Source organism: Botryllus schlosseri, chromosome 1 (assembly GCF_051294905.1).
Source record: "Botryllus schlosseri isolate E-star chromosome 1, Bs_hap1, whole genome shotgun sequence".
Lineage (NCBI taxonomy): Eukaryota > Metazoa > Chordata > Ascidiacea > Stolidobranchia > Styelidae > Botryllus > Botryllus schlosseri.
Window position 1 is genome coordinate 31,354,113 of NC_137236.1, and position 25,110 is coordinate 31,379,222.

Genomic DNA, 25,110 nt, shown 5'->3' on the forward strand with positions numbered 1-25,110 from the left:
ACCTCTGAAAAACTGACTCAGCGAGCTCCTCGAGTTCCCGGAAGCGTCGATTAGGAACAACAGTTTTGCATACGGCCAGATTCCATATCAGTAGGCCTACTCTCACCGAAACATAAGCTGTTCTGATATGGTTCGAGACTAGGTTCTAGTACGCAAATCCATGTTACGACCGGTGGTTGATATCGATAGTAGGAATCATGTCCTCCTCCGTGGCAAAACTTGGTATTGGGATCGTAACTGATGTTACTGTATCTCAACGGCGGCTCGTCCGATTTGTCTCTAAATGAGAATCATGCATTCAATTGACGATGTCTGGATTGCCTGCAGTAATTTGTAAAGAAAATGACCAAGATCCTAATCCTTGAAACTACAGCGACAGAAAAACCCGAAAAAGTTTAGTCGCGTGACTGCACTGTAAGCCAGTGGTTCCCAACCTTTTTCGACTCATCGCCCGCTCATCAAGCTCGACACATATTTTTATCCCCCTCCCCCCCCCCCCAATATGTACAGATCCGAAAAAGAGGACATATACAAGGGAAATTTAGTCACCTAACTCTGTTCGCTGGTGAATTGACTAAAAAATGTCATTTTTCCAAGTAGCTGCTCGGAAAACCGGTTTCCGCGTCTACTTTTCGTTGAGTTGTCCTTTTGTATAGTCAACTTTTGTGTCATATGCATAATAAACTATCTTCACGTGCATTTTTTTGGCCGCGGTAATTAAATATAACTTGTAGGAAGTTCTACTATATTCGCTCCTTTTCTCCCTCCTCCAGTCGCCCCTTTTCTCACCCACTTGTTTCTCAAAATCGACCACTAGGGACGATATCCCCACGTTGGGAACCACTGATGTAACCAAACAACAAAATGACATTTGCCAACCACTTCCGTATGGAATTTTCTCCATCGCCTCCATCAATCGTGAATTGAGTTATCTTTGTTTCGGATGATGTGAGGACAGGTGACTTTCGAATGCAATAATATGCTCCATAATGTCTATCATCAATAAATTGAAGGCATTCTATGTATTGAGGTAAAGGTGTTATACCAATCCCAAGGAATCACCATGCTCCACAAAATTTAAAAGCAGGGCAGGGACAAGATTTTGTAACTCATCGTTCACTTATTCAGCTCGACCTGTATTTATCGCTCCTAACAATCCTGGGATATTTGCAAAGAAGAAAATCAACTTTTATGAGGCATTCAAGTAGCTTTCATCCACTTGTATCACTCTAATGCAGCGCGTTTTTAAACTTCTTTAGACACGCCCCTTGACGATAGTGAAAAAGTCCCTGCCCCGTACCGTCATATCCGAAAAACTATTAAAAAGAGCAACCCGAATGTTCGCAATTCCAACGCTAGTTTATGGCATGGAAGATTGTTGCGAAACTTCTCAATTATGAAATTGACAATACACAAAGAAATAATACGACTGGAAGTAAATTGCGCTGAGCGCAAAAAGTTCTTCAGTGGAATATTTTGTCAAAAAATCAAATGCAGGTAGCACGATATAGGTGTCGAATCCCTTCTATTACCTCACTTAAGCTTCTCTCATACGCACTGGACCATAAGCTAATAATGAATCAATGGCGCGTGTGACAAGCCATTCAAACTTGGCACTTATTCGAGAGATAAACAACAGGTGCTGCGCAAGATTGATTCAATTGAGGACTATTGCGCGGTCTAAAATGCGCTTCTTAAGATTGGTATTCAAGAAAATGTGTCCAAATTTAGAATACTCGGACGAGTTGCTACCGAGACGTTGCAAGTCACTTCGATTCGATTCCTTGTTGCTATATATTCAAGAGGCATATTATTCGTGGTATATGTTGTCGCAGAATACCACTTTCGCTACGGACCAATGATTCTTTATGACGCATGAATGATGGTATTGGCATTGGCACCACGAACCTTTCACATCACGTGGCGCACTACATGATATCGGTCGCATATTATAGTTTGGCTTGAATTATTGTAGTTAGGGTTCTACTTGGCTTTGATGTTATTTAATTCGTATTATTTGTTTGTATGAAGAATTTGGATTGCTATAAATTATTTGGTCAGTTGTATATAATCGCTGGGAATTTGGATCATTAAAAACCTTCCGGATGCTTTCAGGCCTCCCAGTTTGAGAACCACTGCCCTAATTGTTTTGTTCGTGTATGGCTTCAATTCTACAAATTTGAATCAGAAATGCTGATACTATGCTGCACTTAATTATGTGTAGTGTTGAGTGGTTTAAGGATCCACTCAAATTACTTTTATTAGAGATTGAATCAACATACTTAGGCCCAGTTTGGAGTTCAAATCTTTCGCGATGAAATATGTATTTCATAAAGTGAAACGCATAGTAACTTGTTCATTATGCATGAACGTTCATCGGTCGAAAATTTAACTTCACAAGAAACTGAAAATACATGCCCAAACACTTTTCATGTATTGCCAGGCTTGTTTATTTTTGGATAATGGGTTTTATTTTTGGAGATTCTCCAAAAATAAGATTTGAAAACATCCAAAAATGAGATTTTTTTGGATGATGTTTTCTCAAGTTTTTCGGTAAAATAAACAAGTCAGAGCGATGTAAACGACCAGAAAACTCATGAAAACACACATAAACAGCATGTATGTGAGGGAGGGGTCACCGAAACGCTAAAACTACTTCCGCTCACTCCACTTCACGTTTCTGCTGACCTTGCCCTTCCTCCCCTCCACCTTTGTACTCCAAGTTTCACAGTGCGACACATAGAGAAGACGGGAAGGCAGCTTGAGTGAGGCAAAGGGAACGGCGAAATCATACACCGCCACCTCTGTCACGATCACTTCGTCCACACGATGACGGGACTGATCTGCTGATGCTTCAGACGGCAACGCAACTTGATCCAGTAGATGGGAAGTGCGCGCCCCAAGTTTGTTGTCGCTCGTTTATTGTCAATGAAGAGGGTGGCCTCTTGGTTGATTGGAAACCGTACCAAACTCCTTTAGGTTATGGATGAGAACAGTCCGGAGTGTGCACCTTCGCTGCAGTGGTGAATCCAGCTGATCTCTCTCGATCGCATGGTCACGGTCTCACAGAGCTGAGCACCACCGTCACGAAGCTTCATGGTCTTGACGTTCTGATCATGGAGCAGCAGGAGCTCATGCGCCTTGTCGAACGCCTTCGAGCTCTGTGTCCGGGCGAGTACTGGGACAAAGAGGACCGCCACAAGGAAGGTTTTCTGGTCAGAGGGTGTTGGCCTGTCAAGTTCAATGAGGCACGCAACTTCGTGGAGGATCAGAGGTTTCAAGCGCATTACTGACGAGCGCTTGTCAGGAGCAAAGGCTTGGAAGATTGGAGAGTTTGAAGAATTGGACATTCCTTCATTTTTGGACCCCTAACCTCGATGTTTACCACAATTGCGACGTTCGAGGCCGATATCTCGAAAATCAAGTGGGAGGAGGGTCTCGGCGGGGCGTCTCGCAATGATTGATATTCTTTAGAAGGCATTCTTCAGGCCAAAGACTAAATTTGTGAAGAATGTATTGGAAAGTTAGATCAAGATCACTGATGATATCTATGTGTTGGAGGACTGGAATACAGGATAATAACATACTTTTGGTGGAGTTTTTCAGTAGTAATAGGGCTCAAAACACCTTCATTTCTTATTTTTGGAGATTCTTCAAAAAAAAATTTTAAAACATCCAAAACTAAGCTATTTTTGTTATTTTTAAATAAACAGGCCTGTATATTGCCCACCAGGGTGATCCTCAAAAACGAATTTTGGAAAGTTGGTGGTCTGACTCTCTTAAAATGTTCCGTTTGGTTGAAAATTATCCTGTGTAAAATTTTAGTGATATTCATTAATGTTTAGAGGTGGCTCAATGGATCCGAAATTCTACCCATATTTGGTATTGCACACGTATGGTCACTTCATAGTGGCTATTGAGTCAATGCATGAAAGCCTGGATTACCTCGTCTGGGTATTAGCTGATCATTGGCAGAGTGCCATGATGACCAATATCATTTTATTTTGTCAAGTAAGCTCTGCTTGAGGGTGTTTGGGCACATTTTTGCGGAGGTCAGCAACAAGCCCAAATGCAAACTGCAGCTGCTACTCGTTTTTCGTGAGATGGGCATAAACACCCTCGATCATTGTGTTGGACGTTCTGTGTGGTCGCTGGAGACAGACAATGTGAGTGTGAAGATTTTTGCAGCAATAAAACTAGACTGCCCCTTATACTGAGCTGCCGGATATTCAAGAAAACCATCGAAAGTCTCAAATTGTCTTAAAATAAGTGTTGTATTCTTCGTCGATGTAAGTATTCTCTGGAGTGTGTCTGAATTTAATATTTACACACTCTATTAGTTATTGTTACACTTCCGTCTCTTTGATAGCAGCAACTATCTTATCCTTGGTGCCCTTGTCCAGATCGTCATCAAACAACAACACGCCAATCAACCCCGCAGACGGAAACCATGTCGTGTTTTCATCGAGAGAAAGCAAAGGCGCTTATGCAAGTGTTGAGCGAATTCACCGTTTCAGTACGGATCCACTATCAGTGAATACAAATATACAAAGCTTAACAATGACACTATACGTTGTGTGATCTTATTGGGCTGAAGCTGTAGTATATAGGTGACGTTTTGAATGCTCTAGGGATCGGCGGAATCAGCCGGTTATGGTTGGTCCTTATCAGATGCTTACAACAAATTGAATGCACTTGTAGGCGTTGTTAAAGTCCTTAATGATAACGCAGAAAAGAGGTGGTAATGTACGCACACTCGTACAGGCTGGGCTGGATATGGTATGTCAAAGTCCTTATTGATCCCGCAGAAAAGAGGTGTAAAGAAAAGCACAGAATATGCTACATATAGTATCCAGCATAGTTTGGATATCATATCCAGCATAGCCTTGCTTACCTTAAACCTCTTTTCTGCAGCATCATTAAGGACTTCTTCAAGTCTTATAAGTGAATTCAATTTGCTGTAAGTATAACTGCCAAGCATAACCGGCCGATTCAGTCGATCCGTAGAACCTTCAATACTTCTTTATATACTACAACTTGGATCCAATAAGATCACACAAAGTATAGTGTCATTGTTAAGCTTTATATATTTGTATTTACTGATGGTGGATCCGTACTGAAACGGTGAATTCGCTCAACACTTGCATAAGCGCCATTGCTTTCTCTCGATGAAAACACGACATGTAGGCTTCAGCCGTTTCCTTCACAATGAAGCAGTCATGCTGTAAAAGCTTCTGTGAAGCAGGTGTTGTTTGTTCATCATGTATTTCGTACCTCAACATGTCCTGAATTAATCTTAAATCATCACCTGCCAAACTACTAACAATGCGCACTCAGAATCCCCGCCGGTAGCAGACTTCTTGAACACCTGATCAGCAAGCTGCTGCTGCCGTGGTCATTGAAGCATAGCCGATTAGCCAATCAAGAGCCGTGGTTATTTGATTACCAGTCTTCTCGCCGTTCTATGGTCAGTGGCACGCCCATTCTTAAGCAGCTACTTTCAAACGCTTTGACCGAAATCTTAACGGCTTTCCTGTAAGCTTCTTTCAGGCTAATTGTTTTTTTTTATCAATAATCTATAGAATGAGACACAATCACGGAGACTTTTTGAGATTTTCCAAATTTTGGACAACCCTAATGTATAATGATCAGTTGTCGAGTCTTCAAATGTAGTATGGTCAATATGACGTCATCTTCTTTTGAAGCACTTGAACAAGCGAACATCAGGAGCAGATGAAGTTACCAGGGCTTCCGAAAAGACTGACACAGACCAAGCATCTGCTCTAAAAGAATGCAGGTTTTTAAGCGCCGATCGGCATCGAAACATATCTTCTAGATCTTTTTCTTTAAATCCCCGTCTTTCAGAATAGAAAAGATAGCCTCAGCATATGCGTTTCATATCCTAGATCAGGGGTTCTCAAATTCCCTCGTATAACGGGTCGCATTTTACCAGCAAAAGACCCTGCGGGCCGCAGAACATTATCACCACGTATTTGTGAGCTACTATTAAATTTAGGCTACTGTAGCCTATTACCAGTCTTATATGGGCATTTAGTACATTTTTATGCATTCTAAAGCATCAATGGACAACGTTCATAAGTTTGCAGTTGCTGTTTTTTGTGAGAATATCTATCTTCCAGCGGCGCAAGTAAATCCCTTCGTGGAGCGTGCATTGCATTCGCTGCTAAGTCGGTATATGCCACTTCAGATCCTTCAACCAGAGAACCGAACTCTCTGTTTCAATGCGTGAGCGAGCAACTATAAAATTACGGCAACTTCTTGGTTACAGAGGCCATTATCAGTTTAGGCTCTCAGTGATATGAGAAGTCTGGCGTTCGGGGGTCACTTCTGAGCAAACCGATCAACCCTTCTCCTTTCTTTTCATGGCTGGAGCCCTGCACCAATAGTTACAGAAGTCAGGTTTGCCAGATTGATGTTTTTACTGGCACCCTCCCCACATTTTCACCGTCAACATTTCCTCCTGAAATATGTCCAGTCTGATAAAATGCACCCGGATAATTAGCTATGCAATGTGTGTGAAGTCGGTGGATTCGTCCAATGCTAGGCTAAAGTAGTCTACAAAGCAACGTGTTTCAGAACATGCGATAAAAGATCGACTGACATTGCTGTTACTCTTCTGGTGACGGTTGAATCAGACAACTGTAGCCTCGAAATTTGTTGGCATTGCTGCTAAATTCCAGAAACAGCGAATATTCGCACAGTACGTTAAAGTTTTATTGAAGTCACATATTCCCTAGCAGATTCTTGGGTTTAGCGATACTTCAAGCAATTTTGAACGATGCATCTGTAACGTCGTCGTCAATATTAATAATGCATGGAAATATGAATTGCTGGGCTTTTGACACCGAGCAACATTTTCTCTAAGATCAGGTTATATGTATAACTTCAGAAGAAACTATCGTGGTATCATTTTAAGCTTCCACGATTCGTTACAACAACTGTTCTTCGAAAAATATGACACATCGATCTTCCATAACAATACCGTTCCAGTAGTAATTGCGTTCATAATGAAAGATGTCGCGGGCCGCAAAATAATAGTCTGCGGGCCGCGGGTTGAGAACCCCTGTCCTAGATGGTAACTTCGGGACTGAGTAGTAGCTGTGATTGTCCAGTATTGTCACTAGCATAGGCAGTCAGTCAACAGTCTCCATTCCAGTGTCATTTGGGATTGGTTTGCCATCCCCGTGCAAAATGAATGGAAACTGTGGGTCTAGCTAATATTTAATTTCTTCGGAGATGATTCTACTATTAACTAATAAAGAGCGTGAAATTATTACCTTGAAAAACGTTCGATAGAAGACTTTATTCAACTTCACGACGAAGAAATTGACAATTATTTTAAGAAACTCGAGTCTTTCAGATGTTTTTCTTGAACATCAGGATTCTCAGAGGAAAAAGCAACCTAGTTTCATTGCCGCAGAAACTTTTATCAGCACATTGGTTGTCACCAGCTACAAGGCTTAATATTCTATTGCATTAGTTGAGGAGTTTTCTGGCCATATCACAAAGGACAAGGAGCAACTGCAATTTGCATTTGTAGTTTTTGCTGACCAACGCGAAAAAGCTCCCTAACACTCTGAAACTGGCCTAACTGGGCAACGGCAATTGCTATAAGTCATATTGACATCCCAGCCGGAATCCAGGAATCCAGGCTTAAACGTTGGTCAGAGAGCAGCTACAGAAGTGACTATATGTGCTTTACACTGCAAATGGATAGAATTTCGGATCCATTGAGCCACCTCCAAACATTAATGGAAATCAATTAAATGTCACACAGTTTATTTTTGTAGTCAAAAGTAACATTTTGGCAGGGTCAGACCAACAACTTTCCAAAATTCGTTTTCTAAGGACCACCCTATTGCCCATCTATAACCTCCTAACATTTTCGTCTACGATTCGATACATTTGATTTTGTTGCTCCATAATCTCGCAAAATGTCCACTAGAGGGTAACATCGCTCGCATTCAGAATAACGACATAGGGCTTGGCAAAATAATGACGCTATTACGAGGAAACGCCTACCGGCAATCGGCTTTTCCATCGCAAAATTCCGCGTTCATCACACACTCAGATCCATCGAAGCAAGCAAAGGTGTCTTTAGAACAGCGCGGACCTGGAATATATGCATCAATGACTCGAGTCTACTTCTATGCGGGTTTTAATTATGTAGTCGTTCAATTGCTAACGCAAGTCATAGGAATAGGACGTTGTATATTTTGTCCTCGATGTTTTTGCGACATATGCACGAACTCATGATACAAACACACACAATAAGTGTGCATAATGCATATGCATACCCGCCATGCTATTCCTGTATTCTTGTGAGTATTACTAACCAGATTTTTGGTCTTACCCGGCCGGGGATCGAATCAACGACCTACCGATCAAGAAGTCGGACGCTCTACCATTACGCAATCTTGTCTATCCATAACATGGGAACTGCGTGGACAGTCGAAGACAATTTGTAAGCATGATATGATGTAATAGGGGCGCAAACTTGAGATTGAACGACAGCAAAAATCTTTATCCCTTACTTTTGCAAAATCCTTCTTTATCTTCTGTAAACTGAGTTGTGACTTCGCAAAGTCGATTGTCTTTGCGACATATGATGTTATCTGTGTTGTTTGAAACGCTGCTGTCGCGATATAGCTCGTCTGAGCCGTCTCTGAACGATTAAAGAAAAATAGAAAAAATATTGATACGCCACTTTCGTATATTATGACGTAGCCAGAACGGCATTGGTGGTGTTTTATAGTTGTCATGAATTCATATTAATTCTACATTTAGAAATATAATTCAGTTGTTGTTGTTGCTGCGGCGCATGACTTGTATGTCTGATAAAGAGATTTTTGCCAATTTTTCGCATTCAGACCACGGCTTCGTAAGCAGAATAGACCGTATCTTTATATATCGTGATCGATCCGGGCATGGCATAGCTTGATCAGACAGAGAGAGAGAGAGAGAGAAAGTACTTTAGTTTCTCCCGCGTGCGGTGCTGCCACAGTATATGGTGGCTCTGTGCTTCGTGTTATCATTTGGTTGAAGTACCGTGCATACCCTACATACCATGCCTTTTCTGCGCCAATCATGTTCATGCTTGGAAACGGCAGTTGTTTTGATCGCGAGTGGCTGTGTTCTGCGTCCTGGTTTCGGGTACGGTATCATTGTTGAACTACAGTGCCTTCTTGGGACTTAATTTATCGAACATCATTCACGACAATAAGAAAACTTCGACACGACTATAGTTATGGAAAGTCCGTATGAAATATTATATTCACAGTACTTGATCGATTCAGGCATATCGATGAGCCAAATGGGCTTCGTGCGACTTTGATCACGTAACTGGTTGCGCATAGCAAACCGATCGACTGGTTAACAAATTACTCTCTTTTTGCATCTGTGCTGTCGGTAACAGTTATAATACTGAAACCTAAGTTTCGTTTTAGGGTTGCAAACGTATAAAAATCTCGCAGCGAAAGTCACGTGAGACTTGAATATGCTATATGTGTCCGCTAATAGCTACGTGTCGCATTACTTCCGTTGCAAAGTATGGATAGGTATACACGGGATGTAATGACTCGATTAATAATTTTCTGAGAGTGAATTTATGAACTTTACCAGAAGCACAAGCTTGCCCACCGGAGTATATTTGCTGCGAGCAATCACTCACTTGGTCGAAGTCGTGCAAATTAGACTAATGATTGATATACCCACTGACAGTTCTTTATCCCGTCGCAAAAGAAAGCCTTTGGCACGCACTGCGATCCGTCCGCACATGGAAATTCGTGGTATCGACACGTCGAACCTGAAGAAATATACACAGCATTGATGAAATCCCCCACCTGCGCGATCTTACGTAGTTGCATCAAATGCAAGTACGAAATGGATGCCGTACATCGGCAATGCAGCCTTAATATATTTCGAACTAATAATTTTTTGGAACGTTTGTGGTTAATTCGATCACAAGAGCAAGATGTAAACGTAAGTGGTACAGGGAAGGTGCGAACCTCCGAAAGGGTCTGGTTCATTAGAACGTGAACCTTTTTGAATGGTTCCATGTGAACGCGAACGAGAACATTAACCTATGACGTCACGTGGCGTCATATTAATTTTTCAACGCTACACTTCCGTATGGACAGTACACGATACCTAGCGGCGACTCAGACCACATTCTGCCAAAGTACTCAAGTACATGGTGACTTTTAGTCATCACCAAATGTATCAACTACTGAAATAATAATACGATAAAATCAATATCTTCCTTCCCTTTGCCAACAATTTTGCCGAGGACTCGCAAGGCAATGTAAGCTTACGCCTGAACAATCAGGACCACACCTGACAATGTATAGGCGTCAAACTATTGCTATTAATTGATATTGATCAGAGTGACAATCTGGTTTCTATACCGACGGATATTACGTCAAAAAAAAGTTGTACATTGCCCAACACCCCCATCGGCCGGGTTGTTGTAATTCCTGATACAATAAATATATTAAATCAAAGTAGATTCTGTACGCTTTTTCCGTTTTTTTTTTTGGTTGAACATATTATACATCAATTTCGTTGATGTCACTAATTGATTGAATAAGCACAATTCGCTGATTAACTTTACGACGATCTGCGCTGAACTAGTATTGTTGTTTGTGATATTCATGGTGTCTTTCGACTACATTGTTCCTAAACCAGGCCGACATTCTTTAACATGAGTCCATATTTAACAGCATGCAGAAGGCACGTTCCATTTCTAGGCTTTTTTATGACAACGCCTACGCGGATCATATGACGAGGAGGAGCAAAGATAAACCCCCAACACGTCGTATGGGATTCTCTAGACGGACTTGGAACCCCAACCTATTGGTGCTTTGGTGGATACCCCACGAAGTATGTCTCATTCTTGATGTTGTGTGATTGCGGACCAACTCCAATGCAGAGAGTAACTAAATATTCACAAGCGGGAAGATGAACATTTTGAGAAAAGTTTTCTAACAAAGCAAATACAAATTTTGAAATTGGCCAAGTGCAGGGTAGTTTGGTGCTGAATTTCTTTTCATGCTGCAAGCGCCATAGAGAGAATTTAAAAATGCAAATAATTTGAAAAAGAATGTTGGATGAAGTGAAAAATTGTGATAGATGAAACGGGTTCCCGGTGCAGAACCTACCAGGGTTCGTTTGTGAAATCGAACATCCAAATTTCTGAGGTTCACACAAAGCTCACGTTCACACTATCCCTTGTAAGTGGTGTTCTTATGCAAATGCGTAGCACGTTAATGAGCCGTGCTATAAGTCGAAATCTCGGTATTACTAACACATTTTCATCGTGATGTAAAATGATGATATATGTTTCAAAACCATGAATAAGAAACAACCCGCGAACGGATCCTGACTACACCCCATTCGAATTTACCCATACAACTACAAATCCCATATAAACATTGGAATCAAATAGATCTGATTCTCTTTATAAATTTTTCATAATCTCCCCGAAGTACATTACATGAATTCCAAATCATTCAAAGTGATTTATACATATGGCGAACGTCCGTTTAGAAGTCATCATATTATTATTCATTATACGATTGCCACAAACCTGTTGGCCTACATCTTCGGTAGGGTTATATCAAGATATCGTATGTCACTCATGCATCGCGGCAATAGTAAACATATGATCAGACTCACCATCACAAAGCTCGTTCTCTTGTGCACGCAGCTGAGATGGCAATATGCAGAGCCTCGGAGTAAATGAATCCTTCCCTCTGCGGCATACAGTCGTATCATCGCTATAGTTGGCATTGACAGTCCAATAAAGTTCATCTGATCCATCGCTGTTGAAGAAAAGCATATCATTTTCACCACCATGTGCTGTCATAGCATAGTTCGGGGTTGTACAACTCGTGGCCCGCGATCGCAAAACTTGTCGAAGGTAATATGCGTGCATACGCCGCACGCTTTCGCTTTAGTTGATCACGATTGTTGCTGTTCTCAGCGCGCCTTTGCGGTAAAGTACGACTGAAAAGGCAATCGCGTAATTGCAAGAAAAAGTTTCTTAAAAGAAACAACTGAAAGATCAAGATCGAACATCAAGGGATAAATATTATTTCATGGGGCGAGGTGAATGTTAGGTTGGAACATCGCACTAATTCGTTTCGTCACACCGTACATAGTGCATTGTGTATTGCTTTGTCTTAGAAGGTAAAAATAATATAAACGACTATTTTATATGGTGAGATGTCGTACTTGATTTGTAACGGTTCCGAAATCGTCAGATCGTGGACCTTGCTAATACAGGAAGACATATGTACGGCCCGCCGTCTCGGTAACCTCTATCGAAACCGCTTGTCAAATAGGTTGCACAGTAGACACCCATGGTGTGGTTCAGGGGTCACCAACGCGATGCCCGCGAGCTACCGAGCCCATGAGAACCAAATTGGTCGGCCGCAGTAGCAGTAGCAAATATTCAAATGTAAGAATTGAAAGACAAAGCGGAGAAGGGTTTCATATGAGCAGCAGTTTAACATGGGTAATTCTACCCTAAGGGGCATACGAATTCAGTTTTCGATCGGGTCGTTGCTCTACTTCGCCGACGCGGAGGTTTTAACGGGAATCTACCTAATATTCCCTATAGTCTCGACGCGGAGATTGGCGCTTCGGCGCGCAGTGCGGAAACGCAACTGAGCCGGGAGACGCTGGTGTAAGTCCCGGTGAATGAGAGTTTCTGTTTTCGGTAAGGGATGGAAACCTGGCCCGCTGCTCTGAATGTCTAATTGAAGAAACCCAACTGACCACGGACAAACGGCGAGAGTAACTGGTTGCCCTGTCGCAATAATCAGTACCCGTGAAGTAGCACTTGGTTTCAAAGAGGTTGAGGACCTCCAGTATATTTGGTAACGCTCACCTGCAATCAGTTGAGCCATCGCAATATTTCTGCATCGGAATACACCTTGCCTCGTCCGTGCACGCAAATTGGTTGTCTGGACATATCAAGCCTGTATCGAAGGTATTGTAATGCTCACCATGACAAAAATAAACAAGATTTAATTGAAGACTAACCTTCACAGCAAGTGATTAATACCATGGCTGCAGTTCCAATGTAAACAAGAATCATCATCCATTTTGTAGTTGAGATTTGGATCTTTTGTGCACGTGCCATTTATGCTAAGGAAAGGATATTGAATACAAATAGTTGTAATGCGATGTAAGAAATTGTTGGTTTTCATATACAAAACAGTTCTCCTTACAACAACGTCGCTCGAATATTGATAAGACGTCATACTTCGTGTACTCAATACGATTCGATGAAGGTAAATGTTAGCTGTCGCAATCGGGGTACGACTGAAAACTATCAAGATTTCAACTCTGTAGAACCTTTCCATGATAACACCATACCCAAGTTAAATAATATACTATATCCAACCGCCACGACAAAAGAGTATTGAAATTGATTTTTTTCTGTAGTTTCATATTGCGCAATAATTTCAAATAGGCAACACTATGTCTCTCATGTCATTCTAGCTACAGTAGAAGTGTAGAAATAACAACTTCAAACGTTAATCATATCTTGATCCTCAAACGTCAGAAGAAAATAGATACACATGATCTGTTACACTCGGAAACAGTAATGCGAATAAAATATTTAATTCCCAATGCGAATTCCAAATATATTTCGCTGATACCTAAATAGGACGAAGAAAATCAAGAGAACGAAAACTTTTGCGCATCACACTCTGAGAGACGGGCTTCCTGAATTAATGTGGTAGTTTCCTCACGGAAATCGAAACAAACTGATTGACGCATAGGAAATATATAGTTAGTATATACGCCAAGTTTGTACAGGTCATTGCAAAATCGACAACGCTGAGAGTAATCGATCAATGAATGAATGATCTAAAATCGATGCGTGTCGATCAGGTCAATCTGTGATGCGTAAATACGTAGTATGATTAGTGTCGGTGATACGGTTCGTTGATGAATAGGTATACGTAATAACAAAATGCGGAAGTTGAGTAAGATTACACCGTAAATCATCGCAAATACTACTCATCTACATTAAATCCACTTCTACCAGATATTCCTGTTGACATTACTGCGTACACTACACAATATAACTCGTTCGTATAGAAATGCTTTTCTCGTATTCAATGCATGGACAAGTTGACAGTCAATTCTGTGCGGCCTCATTACAATATACCTATATAAACGTGTCATAATGTAATCCACGGCTTCTCAAATCTTTCAACACAAAACAATATCCCTTGCTAAGCCATGATGGATATAACCGAAGGTCTATCGATTGCGCAAGTACATTTAGGTCGTTTTCAATACCCGTAATGTCATCGCTAACTTGTTATCCCCTTGCTTGCGATTGGCATAGCACGCGTGGTTATCACATAACACAAACTCCTTGCTCTTGACCAACGTTTTTCTCTTCTATTTTCTATCAGTGCGATTTATTGCCTGGAGGTCTGGAAGCCCGAGGGGCTCGTCCGCTTTTTTATGGTGGCCGCGAAGATGCTGCTTATTTCCAATTTTCTTTTTAATAATCAGTTTCACAAATATAGGCTTCAAGTAGTTTTGGGCAAAAGTGCCAAACATATTGAAAAGGCCATGAGTAATTTCGGTGTTGACTTCTCTAGTAATCGGCATAACAAATTTAGAGGTTTGTCACGCAACATTTTTATACCTTAGACCGAGCCATGAAATGTTGCAAACAACCGGTGTTCCAGCATTACACTATAACAGGGGTCGGGAACCTTTTTCGTCGGAAGAGCCATCTTTCCCCGATTTTTCTATTTTAACTCCAAAAGAGCCGTAATCAACTGCTACGTCACAATTGAAGATTCAAGATGTCAGCACATATGCAAACTCCCTACATTAGGGTTACCATATTTTTGTGAAGCAAATTCCGGACACTCTTTAGCGCCCACTAGCGGATTTAAAAATGAGATATAACACATTGTCTGTCAAAATGACGTCACACTAGCAAAGCATTGCCCAATGCCCATCGACTGCATACAGCATTGGTACGCGAAGGTCTTCCAGGTGATACTCGAGTAGATTCTGTTTTTTTTTACCGTGGGTAGTTATTAGTTCAGGAGGAATCATGATTTTCAGTTTGGAGAATTCGCCGTCGTCGTGGTAAGGTCTTCGTCGTGGGTAGGGGCGATCCCACCAATGACGGCCTACGGAGAAGAGATTTAATCGTAAAGCATTGGAATTCTTACGTAACCAAATTCCGTTTTAATATATTTGACCACTAGAATTCCAAATGGATCCACGCCTTAAAATGGGCAGTTTATTTTTTGTTTCGCTGCCTTCGGCAGCACAACACGGTGGGAGCATTTTGACCGCCTTCGACGTGCTTATCTTATGTAGGTGGTACGCGAGCACTGCATAAAACCTCGAAATGGTACGTGGGTGAAAAAAGGTTGGTAACCACTGGTATACATGAATGGAGTGGGACATTGGGTCACGAATTGGGCCATCTGTAACGTGAGCTCTGGTGATTGCTACTTGGTAGGAGGATCTACAATAAATTTCTCCACGGGCCGAATGAAATCGTCTAACGGGCCGTGTCTGGCCTGTCGGCATTGTGTTTGACAGCTCTGCTATACTGTTAGGTCTGATTATGTGTTTTAATCAGGTCCGAAACAACATTTTTCTGCCCCCTTCCGCCCAAAAAAGAACTGAATTTGGGCCCACCACAGGATAGTCGATGTAACTTCTTGGGCACTTACTATATGCATTTGGCTGTTAAATTTTATGAATGAATTCTGTCAATAATATTGATTCTTCCATATATTAGGCTACTATAAAATGCACCATCAGGTTGCACATCCGATGATTTTCAACCATTTATGGTTGCGACCTCATTTCCAACTTGAAAATATTCCGTGGCCCAGCTCAAAACTTGATAAGCTGATTACTAACAAAAAATCAGCTTGCCCAAACTTACTCACGGCCAAGGAAGTTGATTATGTCCAACATCGTCGCGATCTCCAGATGAAGGCAAACGACCCCAAGATTCCGAACGACTGTCTGTGACTGAAGCATCTAATCGACCTTAACCAACTATAGGAATATACCGTTAGCTTTTAACTGCGATTACAATCAGACTTATTTCAGTAAATGATAGTTATTTATATTTATTTTCATTATTTTAGGCCGGGGATTACTGGCGCCCATAGTAATATCAAAATACGTTGCATTAACTCGCGCGTGGCGCGAAGAAGAATATTGAATAGCATAAATCGCTTGAAAATAATATTGTTTATGTTGATTTACGAAAAACTTTTGAACCTACTTCAAGCCTTCAAAATTCCGGACATTTAGGCATATTTTCGAAATTCCTCCCGGACGCAGATTTTGCAGTGAAATTCCGGACGTATGGCAACCCTACCCTACATGGGCTTCTTCGTGTGCGCCTCATTTTCTCCGTAAAAACTCGTACTATAATCATGCTGGTAAAGTTATTCGAGCATGTCACTTGAGTTACGAGAACGTAGCTTCATCGTGATGCTCCTATTGAATGCGAGAACCCGTGATCGCATGCTTAAGTGGAGCCAAACATGGTCTTTACGGCAGTATATGCCCAATGCAAGGTGTGGTAGATTAGTGACGTGGAGCCAGGGGAGGCAAGTGAGGCATTGCCTCACCTGTCGTCAGGTAGAGTGAACGTATATTGTGAAACCATCAATCACCATTAATATTTTCTATCGATGTTAATGAATGACTAAAATTGGGACATTTTCCGCCCACAAGGCGATTTGCATGTTTATTATTCGGAAACAAAGCCCGAAGCGAGAGGTAAGGCACAGACGGGCCAAGCCTCACCATTGACACCGCAATTCATCGTAAATAACATATTATTTACAATTACTTATATTCACCAAATGTAACTATCGCACTGATTCTGAAAGTCTAAATACGGATCGACTTCTCAATACTCAAAGTATTCGACGGGAACGTACACTGTAAAAAATAAAAACCTCGATTTACCGCGAAATGTTTGGAAGCACGGTAGCCAGACATTTCGTGGTAATTTACCATTACCGATAGTCAATGTAAATTTAACTGACACTCTTCCGGTAATCTCACGTTACACGCCAGACTGTAATGTTACAGTCACCTCCGGTATATCCAATCTACATTTTATCCTGTATATTTGCTACTCAGACTGTAATTTTACCGCCCACCTACATACATGCTGTCTGTGTAAATCAGGATTACATACCAGCTTGTAAATTCACGTACATCCCATACCTATCGCAAAGCAACTCGATGCTAAACTATCGCAAAAGCTGCTTCACACCCCCAAAACGACATTGGAACAAACTGTATATTCATTCATGATTCACGATGAGAAGATTATCGATGGAAAATTATCGCTGCTGGAGGTCTAATTTTCTTTAGGAGACATGCAGTAACACGAGTGGTCTTTCCCACCATCGGCCAAACTTCCAATAAAGTTTCTTTTTCCCGTCCTCATTCATTCTGTCTAGCTCAGTGGTTCCCAACCTTTTCCCAACCACGTACCATTTCGAGGTTTTATGCAGTGCTCGCGTACCACCTACATATGTTCCACTATTTATGACGTCATAATCGCGTATTTGACCTATGCGAGGTGTAATCACAAATTCTATTAAACTAGGCATTATGAGCCAGGGATGATGAGATGCATGGCATTGTTTTTTCACCACCAGTCACAAGAAGAACAACTTAATGAAATAAAAAAAGTCAATTTTTTTAACGCAATGGCTACATTTCTTTATTTTCCACTAACTGGTCGATGCGTGACTCACAGCATAGTGTCATATATGGTGTGGACACAAGCATATATCACGGCTCAGTGAAATTGGTTCACACTTTTCTTTTCATCAAAGGCAACTTTACGGCCATTTTTGACCGGATTGCCGAGCGCTAAATTCGATAAAATGGGTATCAATGGAAAGCTGCTGCTGTACTGATTACCAAAATACAAATTTTATTTTGCTCCTGAACCCGGAACCCCCCCAAAACCTGCCTCGAATTTTGCATTGTGATCGAGTATTGAAGTGTGACGCAATGCTGTCTGCTGGTTCTTTCTTCTTAGCTTCACTCTCGTTTTGCCAGACAGAATTGTTGCGTCACAATGTCAAAACTCGAGCACAATGCAAAATTCGAGGCAGGTTTTGAGGGTTCCAGGGTCAGGAGCAGAATAAAAGTATGACGTAGAGCAATTTCACTGAGCCGTGAGGTTTGCTTGTGTCCACACCATATAGGACACTACGCTCACAGTGCATCGAAAGTCATGCATGGGCGCAACAAGTCGGTTTCGTTTCTTCGACTTGATAGTCATCAGGGATGAAAGTACTTGCTTGCACTCCCACGTAGAAGGGAAAATTAGCAGCTGGGTAATCGCGTGAGAAGCTAGCGCCGAGTACGAGAAGGCCATGCTAAGCCAGCAATTTATTGGAGATCAATCTTAGTGTTTCGTCTTCGGTGTCTGGTCATCCTTGATATATATGAGATCCTCTTGCTCCCCAGTCCCGACAGGCAGGTCGGGTGGATTAACAGAGAATGGGCCAGTCGTGTAGGCACAACATGTCACAGTGGTGAGAAAAAAAGACGTACCTTACCACGGACGTACCATCCCACGACGACGACGGCTTCAAAAAACTCAAAATCAACCCCACCTGAACAAATTACTCTCTTCATTCAAAAAAAGATAAGAAATCTACTCGCGTTCCACCTAGAAGACCTTCACGTACCACTAGTGGTACGCGTACCACAGGTTGGGAACCACTGGTCTAGCTGGTATCTTGCAGTTCCACTAAAAAGAATTCATGCGTAAGTCGCTATATTAAGAAAAGTTCCTAACCTAGATAGGACATTATAAAGACTACTAAGACAAATAGGGTATCAAAAATATAACAAATTTTGAAGTACCGGTACTGGTACATTGTGTGGTGACGGCTCCGCCTTTTACATGATATAGCGGAGATTCATGACTTACTTTATCAAATGCAGCGGGCAAGTTATGAATGATATGCATCTTTGTGTGGGCAAATTATTATTAGTCATGCACTTTATTGCATGCTGTTATTTCTTGACCAGGATTGTCCATCGTATCGGTAGTGGAAATATATTGAAATCGCCCAAATGTACCATATAAAAATTTCTTTCGTGAGGAGCACACGATTCTAATTCCTGCTCAGATTTAGAAGGGCGCTACTATATTAGAATCGAAAAATTAGGTTATTTTGAATTGCGTGGAGCGCGAAGAAAATTTCAAGAATAATTGAAATCTCTAAAAATTTGGGAGTGAATTACTAATTTCAATTTGCATGTCGCCAGATGCTAACACATACTAATTGAATTAGGTGTTGACGGTCGCACAAATTCCCATCTACGGCAGCAGGTTGCCCATCCCTGATCTAATAGTATACGTATGGTATGTCTTACGCCAAGTTTGAATCCGCATTACAGTCTTTAACATTTTTGACAAATTTTCCCAAACTTGTTTGGAAATAGCAAAAAAACGTTGGAAAGGATATCAATTTGTTTCAAGGTCGGTTGCACTGAGACTAATCCTAATGTGGTAGTGACTACAGAGAACAAGGCGTCGTTCTGTACTGCCATGCTCAATTTGATCAGTTTTGGAACTGAATTGAATTAAATTGTGTTGATATAGGGTAGCTTAATTGAGGGCGAAACCGAGCAACCTATATTGCGTCTAAGTCTGTCTTACGCAGTGCAGTTTGCCAGCTATTAGCAACAGCTACCCAGCGCAACGAGCTTTAGGCTACTGCCAAAGCTATGAAGTAATGAATGACTTACACGTGGAAATCCCTCTGAATCTTCCAAGAATATCAAAAATTTGCTTAAATGTAGTTGAGCGCGACTGCTGGAGTTTGAATTTGTCGAGCTTTCTTGAATACGAAATAAGTTTCATCTTCAACAATCGTCTTCTGAAAATGGCTGTGAAAAACATGTTTAGTCAGAATTCATACAGACTTAGCCTAGTCAATTTCTCGCGTTCCCCAGGTTGAGAACCACTGATCTTATGTAGTGAAGCAAAAGGTTCCTCATTTGAGGTGGCATGTGTGCCAAACAAATCCGGCAGTGGATGGAAACATCTCTATGCCATGGCCCAATAATGACATAAACATACCAACAGTTTCAACTACTCAGCGGCAGAGTATGTGGTGTCACAGGCCAGTATATAGGTCGACTAACATCCAAAATAGAACAGAGAATGCGGCGAATGAAATATTTCAATCATGAAATCAAAGTCATCCCGGTGGTGTGCACAGTCGTAGATATTCACGGTAACGAATACTATGTAGTAGGCTACTGTACCTTTTACGATGCGTATCCTAATCAGCATTCCTAGGAATCTTCAACGATCGTGTCCACTTTCTTCAAGCACAACAAGCTTCGCTCCAGGGCTCCACCCTTTGCTCAAATCAGACGACGATACGACTATAGATAACTAACCTACCGTAGGTTAGTTATCTATAATACGACACTCCAACGATTTCAAAATAAGCTGTACGGTATGCATCCGCTGACATGCCACCAATAATATTTACCGGCCTCTGTCGGTTTTTTCATACAGAAACATTTATCATTACATCTAGTCCCTTTCTTTTCCATCTAACTGCGACTAAATTGATATTTATTCCATCTGTTGTCACTACTTACCGTACTTACTTAACCAGACGCTGCTTGTGATGTCACAGCTGTGCGTAGGTTGTTTACTACGAATCTCGGAAAAAGCAGTAACTCGTAACGGTAACCTAATGTAACCGATTACAGGTCGCCTTGTTCGCCATTAACAAATGGTCAACTTAGCATTAGGGCTGGGCACAATGATTCGAGTACTCGAATCTGAATCGAGTAATTATTCTAATGATTCGAGTCGAGTAGCAAAAGACGATTTTTTCGAGTACTAAAATTATACGCTCCTCGCTATTAAAAGTTATTATATCAACGAGAATTATGGTTTTGATAGTATTTTCCACTGCTGAAGCCTTGAAACCTTGATTGGCCGTATCGCAGCATGCGAAACATATTACAAAGCTACGACCGTTACTGGAAAAACATTTCCGAAGGCATGATCCTCCCACGACATCGTCACAAAGTGCAATGAAATCGGTATAAGCTCGAAGAAATACCGAAGTATCTTTATTGTGATGAATAACTGGCATTATATTCTTTGTGGTAGCATAAAAGGTACTTATTTGAACTTTTACATATTAAATTAAGTTGTGACGTCATAATGAGTGATACTCGAATACTCGACTCGACTCGAAGCATAATACGTGATTCAGAATCGAATCACTCAGGTATTCGATTTTGCCCAGCCCTACTTAGCATGCGGTGCTGATATTTCTAGTTTCCCGAACAATATTATACATCCTAAACTGATATTCTAACTCATCAGTCCTATCCGTGACAACGAATGTAACCAGCGACGCCGGCCGTATAGCCATAGCCTTGTAATATAATATAGTGGCTATCTACGATTGTCAGTTGTTCCTTTTACCCTACTATGTACTAAACTGAAATTGGTACTAGGGCCAACAATTTCCGTATGACAGACCCCAGTCTCGCGAACGATGTTGAATCAGGTCAAATCACCACGAGAATGATAACAGTAACAACATTCAATTCCACGTCTACATTGGCAGCAGAGAATTTCAAGCAAATCGATTTTGCCAATAGCCTGGTAAACTTCAGTAACGAGTAAATGTCAGTAATTTTGCGAAGAAATTCTGGTAACTTGACTTTAGAGCTAAATTGAGGTAATGTTACATATTAAAATGTAAAATTACAAGCTACGCACAGTTATTGGCAGCTACCGGTAATTCGTTGCGAAATTTACAGAGATTTCACAGTAAATCTACCAGATTTTTTACAGTGTATAACGTTGCGCGACACACCTACATTTTATCGGCCGTACTACAAAGCGACTTACTAATCAAGAACGTGGATAGCTAGTGTGGCGTAATTTGAGTTTGTAATTGTGAATGTCACTTCTATTCTCTTTCATCAATCAATGTATCGTGCAATCCAAGGTTTCGAGTCTGGTACATCGACTTCGCGAGTGATATTGGTCGCCGACGCGACAGTAATTTAAATTTGGGTTTTTTGAAAAGTAGACTCCGAGCCCTTAAACGTGAATTCGGCATTATCGTTACTTCCTAAAGACATGTCTACGCGGTCATGAGAATAATTATTCTAGTTATGATGAAAATTTACTGACAAGAATCTGCAATAATGATCAATTCAGTACGAAAAAAAATGTTTGGCTAAGAGCCATATCTTATACACAAAAGAGCCATATAACGATCGTGAGCCATAGGCTCGGGACCGCTGAACTATAATATTGTGCAGCACCTGGTCCGATATTTGGTTTTCCATAAGCGATGGGAAAAATCTGCTACCTGATTGATTTCAAACCCAATCGAGTAATGAGTTTCGAGTACAGTCGAGTCTACCAGTATCGCTCATTATGACGTCACATCAGTGTGAATGATCTAATGATGCGACCCCTGAGACCACCACTAATGTCAGTTCTCCTTGACAATAGGCATATTTGATATTATTTATACCAGAGGTCTCAAACACGCGGCCCGCGAGAACATTTTTCAAGAATTCGACAATATATTCGAGTGACATATGTCTGTATTAGATTTAAGAACATAAAGTTCACTCCAAAACTACTACAAAAACCTGAGATCTAAACAAACGTCACTTCACTATTACATCACTTCTAAAATCTATCACGGGGTGGAAGATTGCTATTACGTCACATTTCAGGTTCATGGTGTTAAAATATGACCCGTTGATGATTCGTGACTGATAATTGTGATTTTGTTTGGTGCGACCTTTCGTCAAATTATACTCGATTTTGGATTGACTACATGAGTGATAAACTAAAAGTGATTCGAGTTATGATTTGGGTCAAACGTTAAAATCAGAGCTTACGCCTCGGAATAGTGACTTGATAATCCTACGGACGCTCTGAACTGTCGTGGAGAATAGTAATATATCAAAATCCCGTGGCCAGCGTTGCGTAGGGTATATAGATTTGTAATCAGGACTGTATGGAAACCATTGGCATTCTGTGGCCCCCGTGACGCATATTTTGTTACAACCTGGGTGTTGTTTGTTCTTTTTATCCGTGTTATTATCGTTGGCGAGTAAGGTGGTGGTACGCCCCACAGCTGTAACACCAGTGGATTCTTTGGAGATTGGTAATTTCGATTCCAGGGGTTCATAACCAGGGGTCCGTAGCCCTGTCGTGGTACGAAGCACCACATCAGGGGATATGAGATGCATTGTTGAAATATACCTATATGCTGTGGAATATTTTCTGCACCAATTTATTCATCTGGAAGATATTCTTCGCGACACGGGCGGTTTTATGTGAATGGGCTTCCTGATTTTATATAGGTACCATCAGAAATTGTGTTGAAAATGGACAGGGGGCACGGGGAATCTAATTGAAAGCACAAGGGGTACGATCGCTAAAACGGTTAAGAAACAATGCTATTACAATGGAACAATAATGATTATATTTAGGTTGTTATTGATCTGTTCCAATTTTATTCGAAAAAAATCTAACGCTGGTTTCATTTGATTTTATCAATGATAGTAACAATATCCTACTTATCACGGCTATATCGTAAACCCCGATTAGGCTACACCGCTCACATGCTCTGATATCAGATCAATCCTTGGTAAATTCTAAAATATTCTACATGAAATTGTGGCACGTCAAAGGTCCACTAGCTGCAATATTATTACCCGACAGCTTTTACGATGTCACCATGCGTCCTCTCGCATGATGTCTATAACTCATTATTTCAACAAATTATGTCCGACACAAAAACTATTTTATTCAATTATTTGAAAATGTGATTTTGACATGCCAAGCGTGAATAGTATAAGAGTAAATTACATTTTCACAATGTTTGTGAAATGCTCGTCTGCAAGGTGCCGTCAAATATGGCCTACTTGGAAATAAGACATTGGATATCCCTATTATTGATGATGCGGCCCGCGGGGTCATCAAAATTAGGAAATTGGCCCCCGATCACATTTGAGTTTGAGACCTCTGATTTATACCATACCCATTTCATTGCAGTTTGCAACAATGCTGCAGGTTGACCAAGACTTTACGGATGTCATTTCGACTAAGGTGCGTATAGATTTTTACTAAATGCTTTGGAAGCTGTAATTCGACCTATCGAAGTTGGAAAAATGTCTTCCGCGGTTGGTAAAATTTGTTTCAACTACAATTATTTGCAATCGCACGTGTTATTTGTTATCCTTTATCTGATGTTGAGACGACTCTTGTTATCAAGGAATCGCAATTCAGCTGTCATTTATTTGTATTTCGTTTTTCTGAGCAATCTAATTGTAGCTTTTAGTCGATTTGACTGTTTGATTTCTGTTTTGGTTGTCTCGTCGCTTGCTTATATATTTTCCTCGTTACTGTTGTATCATTTTCCATTCCATCGAGCATCGGACGATCAAGCACTATTGCTGATCTCTTTTGCTTACGCATCTTCGTATTTCAAACAAAGCCTTAATCAAATTTCTTGTTCAATTTAGAGTACTTGGTTGTGTTAAATTAGTGATTCCAAACCTTTTTGTTGTCATGGACCCCTTTAACCAAATAATTGATTCTTCTGACCCCTCCCAAAATTTTGCCTGAAACTAGACAAATATACATTTGACTATTATAATAAATATGCTAATCAGCTACTGAACTGTGTCAAATTGTTGATGTTGTTAAAGAAGAAAATACCAAAAGTTAAATACACCATCGCAAACCGCATCCTTTCTATTTCGTAATAGAGGAGACAATCCTGATTTGACTGCAATCGACATGCGTTGTGGTAGATGTAGTAGCGTAGTGTCAGGTCAATGAACACATTGTAGGCAACAGCATCAATTTATCTTAATACATACACGTATAGTTTTTTCACGCGTGTTTGAGCTTGACACATGTGCATGAGATAAATGAAAGTAAAAAGATTGCGTTTCGTTTCTTATTTTCTTCAAAATTCATCAAGGTAATCAGGGACCTTCAAATGCTTT

General features: G+C 40.8%; 1 protein-coding gene and 2 long non-coding RNA genes across 4 annotated transcripts in view; all 3 read right to left on the reverse strand.

The window, feature by feature from the left end:
* LOC145447292 (uncharacterized) overlaps window positions 1-25,110 on the reverse strand; it is a 272,585-nt gene that overhangs the window by 142,386 nt on the left and 105,089 nt on the right. The window lies entirely within an intron of this gene.
* LOC145447601 (uncharacterized) lies at window positions 8,507-11,840 on the reverse strand. Its single transcript, XR_013917654.1, has 3 exons — window positions 11,698-11,840; window positions 9,736-9,826; window positions 8,507-8,686 (listed from the first exon to the last, which is right to left on the reverse strand). It is a non-coding gene; the product is annotated as an uncharacterized LOC145447601 (long non-coding RNA).
* On the reverse strand, window positions 18,808-20,464 carry LOC145447590 (uncharacterized). The gene is made up of 3 exons (XR_013917653.1): window positions 20,356-20,464; window positions 19,834-19,964; window positions 18,808-18,826 (listed from the first exon to the last, which is right to left on the reverse strand). It is a non-coding gene; the product is annotated as an uncharacterized LOC145447590 (long non-coding RNA).